This window comes from Myxocyprinus asiaticus, chromosome 39 (genome assembly GCF_019703515.2).
Source record: "Myxocyprinus asiaticus isolate MX2 ecotype Aquarium Trade chromosome 39, UBuf_Myxa_2, whole genome shotgun sequence".
Lineage (NCBI taxonomy): Eukaryota > Metazoa > Chordata > Actinopteri > Cypriniformes > Catostomidae > Myxocyprinus > Myxocyprinus asiaticus.
This window is the reverse complement of record NC_059382.1, coordinates 26,502,968-26,516,740: the sequence shown is the minus strand read 5'-3', so window position 1 is coordinate 26,516,740 and position 13,773 is coordinate 26,502,968.

Below are 13,773 nucleotides of genomic sequence, written 5' to 3'. Positions count from 1 at the left end.
AGCTCTGCAGACTGTTCCTTTGACCTCATGGCTTGGTTTTTGCTCTGATATGCATTTTCTGCTGTGATACCTTATATAGACAGGTGTGTGCCTTTCCAAATCATGTCCAATCGATTGAATTTGCCACAGGTGAACTCCAATCAAAGTGTAGAAGCATCTCAAAGATGATCCAGAGAAATGGGATGCACCTGAGCTAAATTTCAAGTGTCATAGCAAAGGGTCTGAATACTTATGTCAATGCGATATTTATGCATTATGATACAATGCATTCTAGGGTTAAACAAGTAAAAAACTACAGTATTTGCCAATGGGACAGACAATGAAACTTAATTCAAGATATATTCTCAAAAAAAAAAAAAAAAAAGAAATAGTATCTTAGCAGTGATGCTTCTCAAGTAAAATTAAAAGTAAAAAAGTTTTGCTTTAAGGATGATTGAGCCTGATCTCATAAAAATTACGTGACTTTGGCAACATTTCTGCAAAATGATATTATATTGTTCATTACAAGCATCATGCAAGTTTCAAGATGAAATGTCCACTGTGTGGAGCTAAAAGTGAGGTTAATATTCTCCCAAACAAATGACATTTTGAAAGTTAATGCTCTATCGAGTTTTAAATAAACAAAACTGACCTCCCTACCCTTAACCTTAAACCTAATCAATGGTGTCATAAAACCAAATGTGAGATGAAAAATGCAACTGCTTATGCAACCATGTCATTCTGTACCTGTGGAACTTCACTGTTTTGGCATACATGTTGACTTGTGTGCTCTTCAGGACTCATCCCCAATCCTTTGCAGCTCAAGTGCAATGTTGCACTATGCTGTAACTTGAGTAAGCTTGTAAATGTAGTTGGTGTTTTAATGCAAACACAGCTTACAGGGAACATTCTTAGACTTTGACTAATGCTCTTTAAAAGTTCTCTCAAACTTATGGAAAAAAAAATATTTGCAATTCAAATATATCACCTTACAAGTCTGTCACAGTCTGACCATGACTGTGCCCCTTCTATCGTCAGTTTGTCTTGTCTGCTTGTTTCCCTGTGTTTTTCCCCATTCCTCTTGTGTTTACAGGTGCCACGTTGGGAATGCCAGCCACAGTTGCCATGGCTATGCTCATTATTCCATCAACTGATTATCCGCGGCAACTGTCTCCAATTTGCCTCTTCCTATTTAAGTTCCCTTCATGTTCAGTCCTGTGCTGAATTGTTTTGTTTGTTTGTGTTTTAGTCTAGTCGGTTGGTTAAGTCAGCTATTGGCTTCGGTCAGTTTCTGATACCTTCTTCAGCTAATCTTTACTAGTTCTGTTTTATTTAGACCTTTTTCTCCATCATAAGTCTTTTGGTTTGTACTTTTGTTTATTTTTATAATAAAGCCTTGAATCTGCCACCTGCGTTTGGGTCATCCCTTACTCTTCAGCGATAGAACAATTCAGCCAGTTATGGACCCAGCAGGAGTGATTTTTTTATTTTTTTATTCCAGTTCTCCTGTGCATTGAAGAGCAGCACGTGTAAGAAACTCTTCGAGCTGTGGCAGAAGGACAAGTCCGTGTGGGGGTATGCCTTTGGTATGGAGTTTCTGGCAGCATCCCCAGGTCTGGGGTACAACCAGATCGGCCTGATCGACCTGTTCAGGGAGAGATTAGCGGAACCCATCAGGTCATGTATCCCAGAGTGAGGCTATGGGGGAAGCCTCCTTGACACCATTAGGCTGTCTATGAAGTAGGACGAGGTCACCACAGCCTGTGCCTCATAGGTTTCCCTGTCTATGCCCCAGCCTGAAAATGATGTCACTCCCCACACGGAAGTGGACGACTCGGCCACTTCCTCCATAACTCGGAAGAGGAGGAGGAATCCCAGCCCATCGTCCGAGCAAGCTACGGACCCCACGGAGAAGCCCGCGGTTGACTGTCAGGAGATGGAGAAACCCACGGCTGACTACCAGGGGGTGGAATCAGTTGCTGGCCGTCTGGAGGCAGCCGGATCTGCTACTGACCACCAGGAGGGGTCTGAGTCTGCAGCAGTGCTTCCCACAAGAAGAGGAGGAGGAGGAGGGCCCTTGCTCACCTGTTGTTGCCAGCGCTCACGGCCACAGAGGCTGCTCTCCTGACGCTGCCAAAGCTCCCGGCCAAGGAGGCCACTCTAAGGCTACGTTGCTAAGTGCAGCAACGTGATTCTAGAGACTAGGTTGAGATGTTTGTATTTGTAATGGGAACAATACATTAATCATTTTCAGATTTTTTGTAGTGAGAATTGTCATTTTAATTTAGAGAAGTAGAATTAAAACATAAATAAATTCATATAACTGCTATAATGTCATCCAAATGAAATATATTGGCATAATTAGTCAAAATAAATAATTTAATTGTTTATATTTGATCACAAAGCTTATTTTTGGGTTGGACTAATGTTGAATTTCTCTGAATTTTATTTCAGTAAATTACTTTAATTGCCTTTCCAATTCAAATTTAACATCCTGTATGGTGTAGCTAATTCAGTTCAAATTACAATTCTTCAATTCTGAATTTTGCCCAACCTTACTCATACTCACAAATAAACACTGAGACATGCACACATAACCAAAACATTGAGATTACTTAAATACTGTGTATCAGAAATAAGGTGATTATTTTGATTCATAGAATAATTTTTGTTTCACATTTAATATGCAATAGACGTTTATCATAATTAGGCTACCAAAGTTGAAACATTCTGGAAAGAAACCCTAAAAACGATTTTTCATTGGACTGAAAAGATTGACATTATAATTCCACCATCGAGGTTGCAGGAACATATGAATTATTGCTCCCACCTTGAAGTTCCCACAACTTTATGAGGCAAAGGTATAGCAGCTTCTTCAGTATAACTTCCCCAACAACCTCAGTCAGTGTTTTCCATATAGTTTTTTGGATTTTTTTTTTTTTTTTTAACAATGTGTGATAGAGGAATAAATTATGAAAAATTCAGTAAAAGTGTATCAGTTTGGAGATACTACATGACAATAACATATAACATATATGAGGATTAATCCAATGTTTGGAGTAAGTTGGGAGCCACTGGTCCAGCCTACCCTGAATCATAAGGCATATTTTAAACCCCAGTTACAATTTTGACATATATACAGTATATACTGTGTGTGTGTATGTATATATATATTCGTCGGTCCACCCTTTGCAGCTATAACAGCTTCAACTCTTCTGGGAAGGCTTTCCACAAGGTTTAGGAGTGTGCTTATGGGAATTTTTGACCATTCTTCCAGAAGCGCATTTGTGAGGTCAGACACTGATGTTGGACGAGAAGGCCTGGCTCGCAGTCTTCGCTCTAATTCATCCCAAAGGTGCTCTGTCGGGTTGAGGTCAGGACTCTGTGCAGGCCAGTCAAGTTCTTCCACACCAAACTCACTCATCCATGTCTTTATGGACCTTCTTTTGTGCACTGGTGTGCAGTGATGTTGGAACAGGAAGGGGCCATCCCCAAACTGTTCCCACAATGTTGGGAGCATGGAATTGTCCAAAATCTCTTGGTATGCTGAAGCATTCAGAGTTCCTTTCACTGGAACTAAGGGGCCAAGCCCAGCTCCTGAAAAACAACCCCACACCATAATCCCCCCTCCACCAAACTTCACGGTTGGCACAATACAGTCAGACAAGTACCGTTCTCCTGGCAACCGCCAAACCCAGACTCGTCCATCAGATTGCCAGATGGAGAAGCGTGATTCGTCACTCCAGAGAACGCGTCTCCACTGCTCTAGAGTCCAGTGGCAGCGTGCTTTACACCACTGCATCCGACGCTTTGCATTGCACTTGATGTATGGCTTGGATGCAGCTGCTCGGCCATGGAAACCCATTCCATGAAGCTCTCTACGCACTGTTCTTGAGCTAATCTGAAGGCCACATGAACTTTGGAGGTCTGTAGCGATTGACTCTGCAGAAAGTTGGCGACCTCTGCACACTATGCGCCTCAGCATCCGCTGACCCCGCTCTGTCATTTTACGTGGCCAACCACTTCGTGGCTGAGTTGCTGTTAATTCCACTTTGTTATAATACCACTGACAGTTGACTGTGGAATATTTAGTAGCGAGGAAATTTCACGACTGGACTTGTTGCACAGGTGGCATCCTATCACAGTACCACGCTGGAATTCACTGAGCTCCTGAGAGCGGCCCATTCTTTCACAAATGTTTGTAGAAGCAGTCTGCATGCCTAGGTGCTTCATTTTATACACCTGTGGCCATGGAAGTGATTTGAACACCTGAATTCAATTATTTAGATGGGTGAGCGAATACTTTTGGCAATATAGTGTATATTTTTAGACTCGAATAAAAATGCATTGACATAAAAAAAAAACGTACATTGATGTGTAAATAATAATAATAATAATAATAATAATAAAAAAATAATAATAATAAAATATGCATAAAAAAGGATTGCCACTATTCTTATCCACACACGTATACGATGGACCATTTCTAAATATATGGTTGCATGAGAAAAGTTTAGCAAAGGTTTAGATTAAATGGATGGCAAAACTTACCCACTGGCACATCAGAATCTGCCGTTGCTGGTTCAAAACTAATGATGTGTCCAAGCCTTCGTTAGTAATTCAGAAAGTTCACTTCAGAAATAGTATCACGGCTTGTGCTGTTTCTAACAAGTTATTGGATAAACAAGGATGGATGGATGTGTATGTGTGTGTGTGTGTGTGTGTGTGTGTGTGTGTGTGTGTGTGTGTGTGTGTGTGTAGAGAGAGAGAGAGAGAGAGAGAGAGAGAGAGATGGAGCATGTGCTATCACCTGTTGCCACTCCCAAGCAGAGATGCTGTCAGCTTCCTGAAGATCAGCTTTCTCAGTGGAAAAGTAGCGGTCCAAGCGGGGGTAATTCTACCTATTTCACGGTAGCCGGTGCGCAAGAGTCGATCACTATAGAAACCGCAATGTCCTCCATTTTAAACAGTGTGTCCACTCCGATGTGGAAAGTCTGATAAGAGGTAAGCGCCTTCAGTTTGTGTAATTAATCAGTCTGTTGTGTCTCTCAGCTGTGATGAGCCGTAATGCTGAAGTTGTTCGTTTAAAGCCATTTAAAGCTATTTCCAAGCTTTAGTAGTAGTAATACAAGCGATCATATAGTGCTGTATGTAAACACTGGCTGAAGCGGATTCACTTCACGTCACCTAACTGGCTCATATTACACATAAAAATGATATTTTGCCACCACCTGCTGCCTAACATATGTAATGTAAAAAAAAAAAAAAAAAAAAAAAACATTTTTTTTACCATAGCTCTTAACACATCTGCACTGCTCTTATACTTTAGTTTAGAACGGCATGAACACAAGTGGAGTGATACACACAGTGAAGTGTCAGAGTGCTGATGGTGTCAGACCATCAGTGCTCATGGAATGTCTCTCGTCCAATCAGATTCAAGGACCGGAACAAACTGTTGTATATTTATATATATATAAATATATATATATATATATATATATATATATATATATATATATATGTGTGTGTGTATGTGTGTGTGTGTGTGTGTGTGTGTGTGTATTTAGCAGACACTTTAATCCTAAGCAACTACAGTATTCAAGACATACGTTTTATCAGCATATGTGTGGTAATCGAACCTATAACCCTGGTGTTGCTAGCACCATGCTCTACCAGTTGAGCAATAGGAACATGTTAAATTTTATCATCCCTAGTTAAACTTTGTTTTCCCCTGAGCATTCCCTGGCAAAATAATTTATGTCAGTGTTAGTCTAAAGTGCAAATTAATACCACCCTACAGCTTTACACCATCTTTGCCACTAAGAAGAGATACATTTCCCATTGGAAGGTGAGGCAGCCTCACAAGGCAAAGTCACATCCCTGTTTTGGTCCATCTGCCAGGGACAGCCCTGTCTGTACATCACCAATGCCAAATATGAGGGCTCCACTTTAGCATGGCACTCCACAAATGGCACTCTACAGGCACACAGCCACATCACTGGCTTCCACGTCCATGTGTTCAGTGTTGGTGGCCATGGCCTATCTGGTTCGAATGCTCAAGCCTCAGGACTCAAAGAGCGGTGGCATGCTACCTATAGGGTGGGTTGTAATGAGCACAGTTAGGTTTGTCGGAAGGAGAGATATAAGCTGGAATAACCCTTTGCTGTATACTGCTGTCACAGAGCATGACCTTATTATGAGCATTTGAAATCTTACGTATGGAGAGTCAATTAGTGGTACACAAAGTGTCAAACAGATTAGTTGATGCTCTAATATAATTCATAACAACTATTAAAAGTATTAAGTATGTAAGGTGAACTTAGTATTTTTTGTTTATATTTTGCTGGCTGATTTGACAGTGGTCTTCAATTTTATACTTATATCAAAGAGGTCTTGACTATTTGCAGGGTCAAGACTTCTCTATCTTAGTTGTCCAAACCAAATGGGCTAATAGCCAAAACGGGGGCCAGCACATCCTGGTTCCCATCTGCTTAGAGACACTGTGCTCTGAAATGCATGATTTAAGACAGAAGGGACGATTCACAATCAGATTCTAACACAGAGAAACAGAACTCACACCCACTCAGGACTAAAACCTACTTCGTTTCTTTGAGTCAGACAAATGCATATTTAAAATATATATCAACTAGGAGATCATGAGACCATGCAGCCTGTTGACCATCTTCTGCACACATCACGTGTAAAACTTGAGACTCAGAACAAAGGAACAATTATCAGACAGTCACTACTGATCCTAAAACAGACTGGCATCTGAGCCATGGACTTCCAGGACTCACTTTACCTCCCTTACACACTCTAAATTGCACAGATTCAATTTTCATTTGTATAAAATGTAACCGCTAAATACAGTAAAAAAGTCACATGAGGGGAGACATTGGCTCTGATTAGTGCTGATTTGTTCAATACGCTGTCAATCAATCAATGAGATAGTGCCTGCCTCATACTCAAAGCATGTCTCTGCAGATCGCTATGAATGGGACAAACTGATGTTAGTGGAGAAACTATTTGCACAGTAAACAACTAACCGACACGGACAACACTTTTGGTCACGTCCAAATCAAAATGAACTTGAAATGACTTGAAACATGAAATGGTGTGATAGTGAGCTGCTTGAGCGCTTGCTCTTAAATGTGGCATCTCGTGCCTTCATGAAACCTGCAGTGTTTACCAATGAGTAGATGACAAATTATCCAAAAATAAGATGACTATAAAAATAATTGGCAAACAGATAAAATATACATGAAATACACTTGTTGCTGTATTCTTGTACTATGATGGACTGCCACCTGCCCAGGGTGTTTCCCTGCCTTCGGCCCGAGACAGCTGGGATAGGTTCCAGCGTTCCCTGTGTCCCTACTTAGGAAAAGCGGCTATAGAATATGGATGGATGGATGAATTTTTGTGGGTATTATTTTTGAAGCAATGTAAAAATAATACTTATAATACCATGCATAAACTTCTGTCTTGGGTTTGACTTGATTTAATAAATAGTGTTAATATGACCATACAATAATAAAAGCATTTTATGTTTATTTACAGTGTAAGTTGAAAGGTATTTCATATGCCTTCCCATATAGAAATGTATGTATGTATATGTCTAGACTAAAGACTCATGTATTTAGCCAGGCATACACCTAATTTATCCTTCAGCTCACAATTAGGCTGCTTTAGTTAGGTCTGCCAGAACCAGAAACATTGATCATGGTAACTCTACAATAAATGTAATGGCATCTCTGCTAATATTATTCTATTTGTTTCCCTGTCTCAACCTCGGGACTCCTATCCTGAGGTCACCAGAACCGGCTGGATCCAGCTCCATTCCTGCTTTGTGTTGGACTCCATTGCTACGTGTCTCTGAGTGATGACGACTAATAGCAGCCGGTGCCTGCCAAACATCACTTCAGTCTGTTACGATGGACTTCAGAGGATGAACTGACTGCCAACTCCAACCATAAGACATGGGATCCATCATATGCCATTGCCTGAACCTTGGACATGGATAGACCTCACCTAAATTACCGGCCGGTTGAAATGCGATGCACCTAACTGATCTCTGCCTGCATCACCTCGGTCTAATGATGGACTACACACTTGAAATGGAATACATAGACTATCAATTAATTGCCAACAAAACCCTTCATCAGCCAACTAACAAGGACAATGCATCTATGTGAACTTCTGCAGTTAATCCAGGATGGACTTCAAAGACATTAGACATTAATCTTACAGTTCATAAAAAATCTTGTTTAAACACTGACCCTTAACACTTACATAGTTTAATCATTTTAAACCATGACTTGCACTATACATAAGTAATATTGGCATTGTTAGCCAGAGGGGAACTGGCCCCCACAGTGAGCCTGGTTTCTCCCAAGGTTATATTTCTCCATTGACCAACATCTTATGGAGTTTTGAGTTCCTTGCCACAGTCGCCTTCGGCTTGCTCACTGGGGTTCTAAATACAATTATTATTTAATTACTTATTTTTAAACACAATTCACAATCGTATTTGATCAAACTACACAATGATGACTCTAAGACATTATAGATATTACAGTTTCATTTTATGTTAATGCATGATTTTCTATAAAGCTGCTTTGAAACGATGTGTGTTGTGATATATGGCAATTATCATATATGTAAAACTATAGTTTATATTGTTTGGGCATAAATGTGCATAGCCAATTCAAATGAGATGATAAACTATGATTTAAAGAAAATATATGTTACACATAGGAGAACTGCCATTTTAGTATTTTAAAATATATTGTATGTTGTTGCATAACTTGGTTTTATGTGCAAGTATGCGACTTTGTTTATATCGTATTTTTTTTACGTAAGCCAATGTTTTTATATCATATGTTGTGTTAAAGCTGTACTACGTAAGATTTTTTTGGTTAAAAATGAACAAATTGCCATTATTGATTAAGTACATAAACAATCAGTGTTCAAAACAATGTTCTTACCTAACCCCGATTCACTTCGTTAAGCCTATAAAAGTTATTTGTATTTTGAGCTGTCGTGTCGGATTTTGCGCGTAATCGCTGGCTTATGTCGTTCCTCCTTGCATCATTTGGTCATGTCCGTGATTAAGTTTCAAGTGCATCTTGAAGTGTGAAATAAATGTTTATTTAAGAGATAATCCATGGCTAGGTGTGTGTTAAACAATTTTAATGAACGACGTGGAGGTGAAGAACTACCCGACATAAAATTTATTCAAATCATTTAACGCACACCTAGCCATGGATTATCCTGCTTATACCATGGTCACTTGCCAGCATTGATTAGTTACAGCTGTCATTGTTTTTTTTTTTGTGTTTTTGTTTTTTTTTGTTTTTGTTTTTATAGTGCTAATTTTGACTGGAAGAATAACAATAACGGTTAACTTTGTCTACAGGTGGTTAGATCTAGAGTTCTGCCTGTTCTAAATCAGACACAGAGATAAAGTAGTGAAATAATATTACAGTTTTTTGGAGACCAAACATTCTTATAAACAGTGAATTTAAATACTCACTCCAGAAATAATAATAGCCACATAATGTAGAAGGATTGGCACTCCTCAGAACATGTAATATTTAAATCCTATTCATTGTCTTTTTCACATTAATGAGGAAAAACCAGCATTGCTAACGTGACAGTTGTAAAAGTAGCACTATCTGTTCATGATGAGGAGAAAATCATCCAAAATGCTCTAAACCTGCAGACTTTGACCTCTGAGACATCCATATGGTATCCACTAAGGCTGCACGATTGATGGAATTAACAATAAAATCGCGATGTGGTCCTGCATGATTACAAAACAGCAAAAGGCTGAGTGTTATGAAACAGTCTCCATCCATTCAGAGCTTCTGTCAGCGATGTGTGATCACAGGGCACCCTCTATAGGCACACATGTTGAGAAAGGCAGCAATTTTAAATTACGTTTATCATATTAATATTTCAATCATCTTGCCAGACAGCGAAAGACGCTTCTCTCCCTCTCCATGCAAAACAGCTAAATGTCAAAGCATAGTTTCCTCACAAGCGCTTTGGGTGAGTAAACCAGGGCTAACAAACACTGTTGTCTTTTCCGTGTTTCCTGTAGTGCTTCACAATTTATTTAAAGATGGCGCTGCATGACTTGATGATGTTTATGATGTGATGGTTAATCCCAGCTCTGAGACTATATTTATGTCTGGAGGTCATTTGAACAGAGGCATAAATCTCTTGCAATGTCTCGTTATGGAAGACAGCAGATTAAAACTGACTGTAACTACCCATGTATTAAAACGTTTTAATGCACGCATTTCATCCAATCAGAATCGAGTATTCAAACAGACCATGGTATAAATTACAGTTATATTATGTTTTTGGAATTATCAGCTACACAATTAAAACAATTTATTATGTAGAATGTTTATACCCTGTTTACATCGGGTGCGTCCGTTGATGCGACACAACGGCTTGAGGCTGTCTACACTGGATGCTTTGACACAAACGTTCTAAACCATTTAATTTGTGCAGTAGCGCCAGTGCGTTCAGCGCAAAATGGAACGCGACACCTGTTTGTTGAACAGGCACTTCCAATGTAGAAAGCATCATTGATTATAATGGGGTTCTATTGCTTTTGACACGATGCGACGCGCTGCTTGCATCCGGTGTAGACAGGGTGTTAGACCAGTGATTATTTCATGATTAAGCAGATTTAAAGTCAATATACTGTACATGTGCTAGAAATGCCCATTTAAAATTTAAAGACATAGCTCTTTCGCAAGCACTTGAATCTACCATACTAACATAGCTGCGGGAAGTAGGGGTGCAACCCCCTGTCGCCATTGCATCACCCCGTTAAGTGCTGTTAAACCATCATATTCTGTGTTAATCTTGTTAACAAAAGTAATGATGAAAATATTGAGGGGTATTTTTGTTATTTCCACAGCAGCAGCCAACCCTAAACCTCGCAGCACCAACCCAGACTTGACTTGCAGGGACAGATTGCCATATCCCATGCAAGTGGCATTTATACACAGTCATTTCACACACTGAAGAGTGAACATTCAGTAGCAGAAATGGCTAGTACCTTACTGGTTAAAGAGTGAATTTACTAGTTTATTCATTATGAGAGAAAACAAAAAAATAGAGAGATATAAGCATAAGATCTGTTTCAAAAACCTAGTGAGCTGTCTACCAACCTTTAGCAGAGTATCATGTTGTTAACTTAGCACCATGCTATCGTAAAATGTGACGCAAATATTGGTATCAATTGTGAGTTGCGTCTTTTGAGAACTTCAGGTGTTATTTGTAACACACAAGTTGCTTTGTATATGTAGGGTGTTCCAAATCATTCACTCATGTGGTTCCATGACTGTTCGGGTGCTGCCTTCAAAGCCAGTTGCCAATGCAGGAAGTAAACAGCAATGACAGCTCACTAGGTTTGGAACAGGGCTATAATCAGTACAAAATTCATCCAAAAGTAAAAAATCACTTTCTAAAATCAGTGGACTGCAAACTAGTGAATAATTGCATATTAAGAGCCGTTTCTGGAGAGACTGTGATTTTACACAGATATAATGAAAAATTAACCAACAGAACTACCACCTACTCCAACTCAAATGGTTATAAACATGCAAATGCCTTTCTCGCTTGCTTTATTCTGTCTCCCTCCCTCTATTACTGTTTCCTTCTCTAGCATTCATCAAGAGTACTCTGGTGTTCTCTGGGTGACAGTATTTTGGCGAGCTCAGCTAAAACAGCCTCTTCCTCTTGTAATCCTGAAGATTTCAGCTCCTGCCTTTGAGGGCAGGTGTCTCTGACAAACACATGTGTTAACAGTCAATTATACAGTCAGTAAAGCCCCCTAATTACAGATAAAATCAGTTCTGTGCCTGGCGGTGAAGATTTGGCTCTGTGAATCTTGGTGGAAGAAAGGCATTTGGAAATTGTTTAACTGTAACAGCTAAACATTTGATAGAGTAAAGATTTCCTAGTAGTCTTTTGGAGCTACAGTAATAGCAAACTTGTCGTCTAATGCAGAAGGCAGCAGAGTTGTTGTAAAATTAAGGGTTCAGAATTCAGACCTATTCCCTGGATGCTGTCTGTGTCGCAGCTTGATGGCCTTGTCATGTTTGCCAGAGTGACAGAGAAAACAGGCTGACTGTAAAGTGAGCATGTATTGCAGTATTGCAGATAAACCAAGAGTGTGTAAAATGTAGATCTGTATTTTATTTTTTTACATGGAGAAGAAAAGCATAAAATACTGCACTTCTAAGAGCAGATGAGACTTTGCATAGTCAGTCTATACACATGCGATCGCAAAAAACAAAAACAAAAAAATATTCTAAATATTATGGATGACTGAGCTGCTAATGAAAATCTTTAAGCAAACTGACTGACCCACATTAAATGCTTGAGTAGAACAGTTTGCTCCAAGGAACATACTTATATATTCATATGCATATATAGTATATACATGTACAGGGCCTTTTCTGAGCATATGGTGGCCCCAAGCGAAATCCTACTTGGAATCCCCCTGCCCCCCAGATCCAGGCCCACCCAAGAATGACACCATAAAACAGTCTTCAATAAATTTGAATATACTAACTTAAAATTGGAATGTATTAACTACACAAATCGCGGAATAACAAATACAATAAATAACAAAAAATGTACAAAAAATTAACAATAAATAACTATATACAACGGAAATAGCACCTTTAACAAACATGCAACCAATAGAACAGCTGGTGTGTATTATTGCATTTACATTTACATTTATTCATTTGGTAGACGCTTTTATCCAAAGCGACTTACAAAAGAGGAAAACATAAGTAAATCATCTTAAGGAGATGTTTGAAAAGTGCCATATTACAAAGTTTCACTAGCATCATACTAGTATTCAAAACAGATTAAAGAGCAACAAGAATTATTATTTTTTATTATTATTATTTTAGTGACTGGTTAAGTGCTCATGGAAAAGATGTGTTTTTAGCCATTTTTTGAAGACAAAAAGTGAGTCAGCTTCACAGATGGAGTTGGGAAGGTCAATCCACCAACGTGGTATGATGAAGCCAAAAGTCCGGGAAAGTGTTTTGGTGCCTCTTTGTGTTGGTACAACAAGGCAACATTCCTTAGCCAACCGCAGGCTTCTAGTGGGTGCGTAGCTCTGCAGAAATGATTTTACGTATGCTGGAGCAGACCCAGTGACTGTTCTGTATGCCAGCATCACAGCCTTTAACTTCGTACGTGCATCAACCGGCAGCCAGTGAAGAGAGACAAGGAGGGGTGTAACATGCGTTCCCCTTCTGTCACTCACTCGACGTTGTGTCGATGTAATGGCACTAGGGGTCGATCTTGAGAGCCAGAGACACCTTCAGATCTTTGAGAAAAGGCCAATGAGAATTGGCGAGTAGAATTTGCATGCCATTCCCCCCGACATACGGGTATAAAAGGGAAAAGGCCAGTGAGAATTGGCAAGTAGAATTTGCATGCCATTCCCTCCGACATACGGGTATAAAAGGGAGGCTGGTATGCGGATTCATTCAGATGTTTTCTTTGGAGCAGAGCGGTGGTATTTCAGTGAGCTGAATACTACTACTGATCCATTCACCTCTTCAGAAGCATGTGCTGTTGGATATACGGTGCATTCCAGCAGTTTTCTCTCCACTATGCACTCCACTGCAGACTATGCCCCTGGGTGCTTCGACAGCTCTTTAAAAGAGTTTATTTCCTCTAAAGAGTATATTTCCTCTATTAGATCAGGCATAGTGACGTTGAACGTCTTTTTAAAGGCGTGTC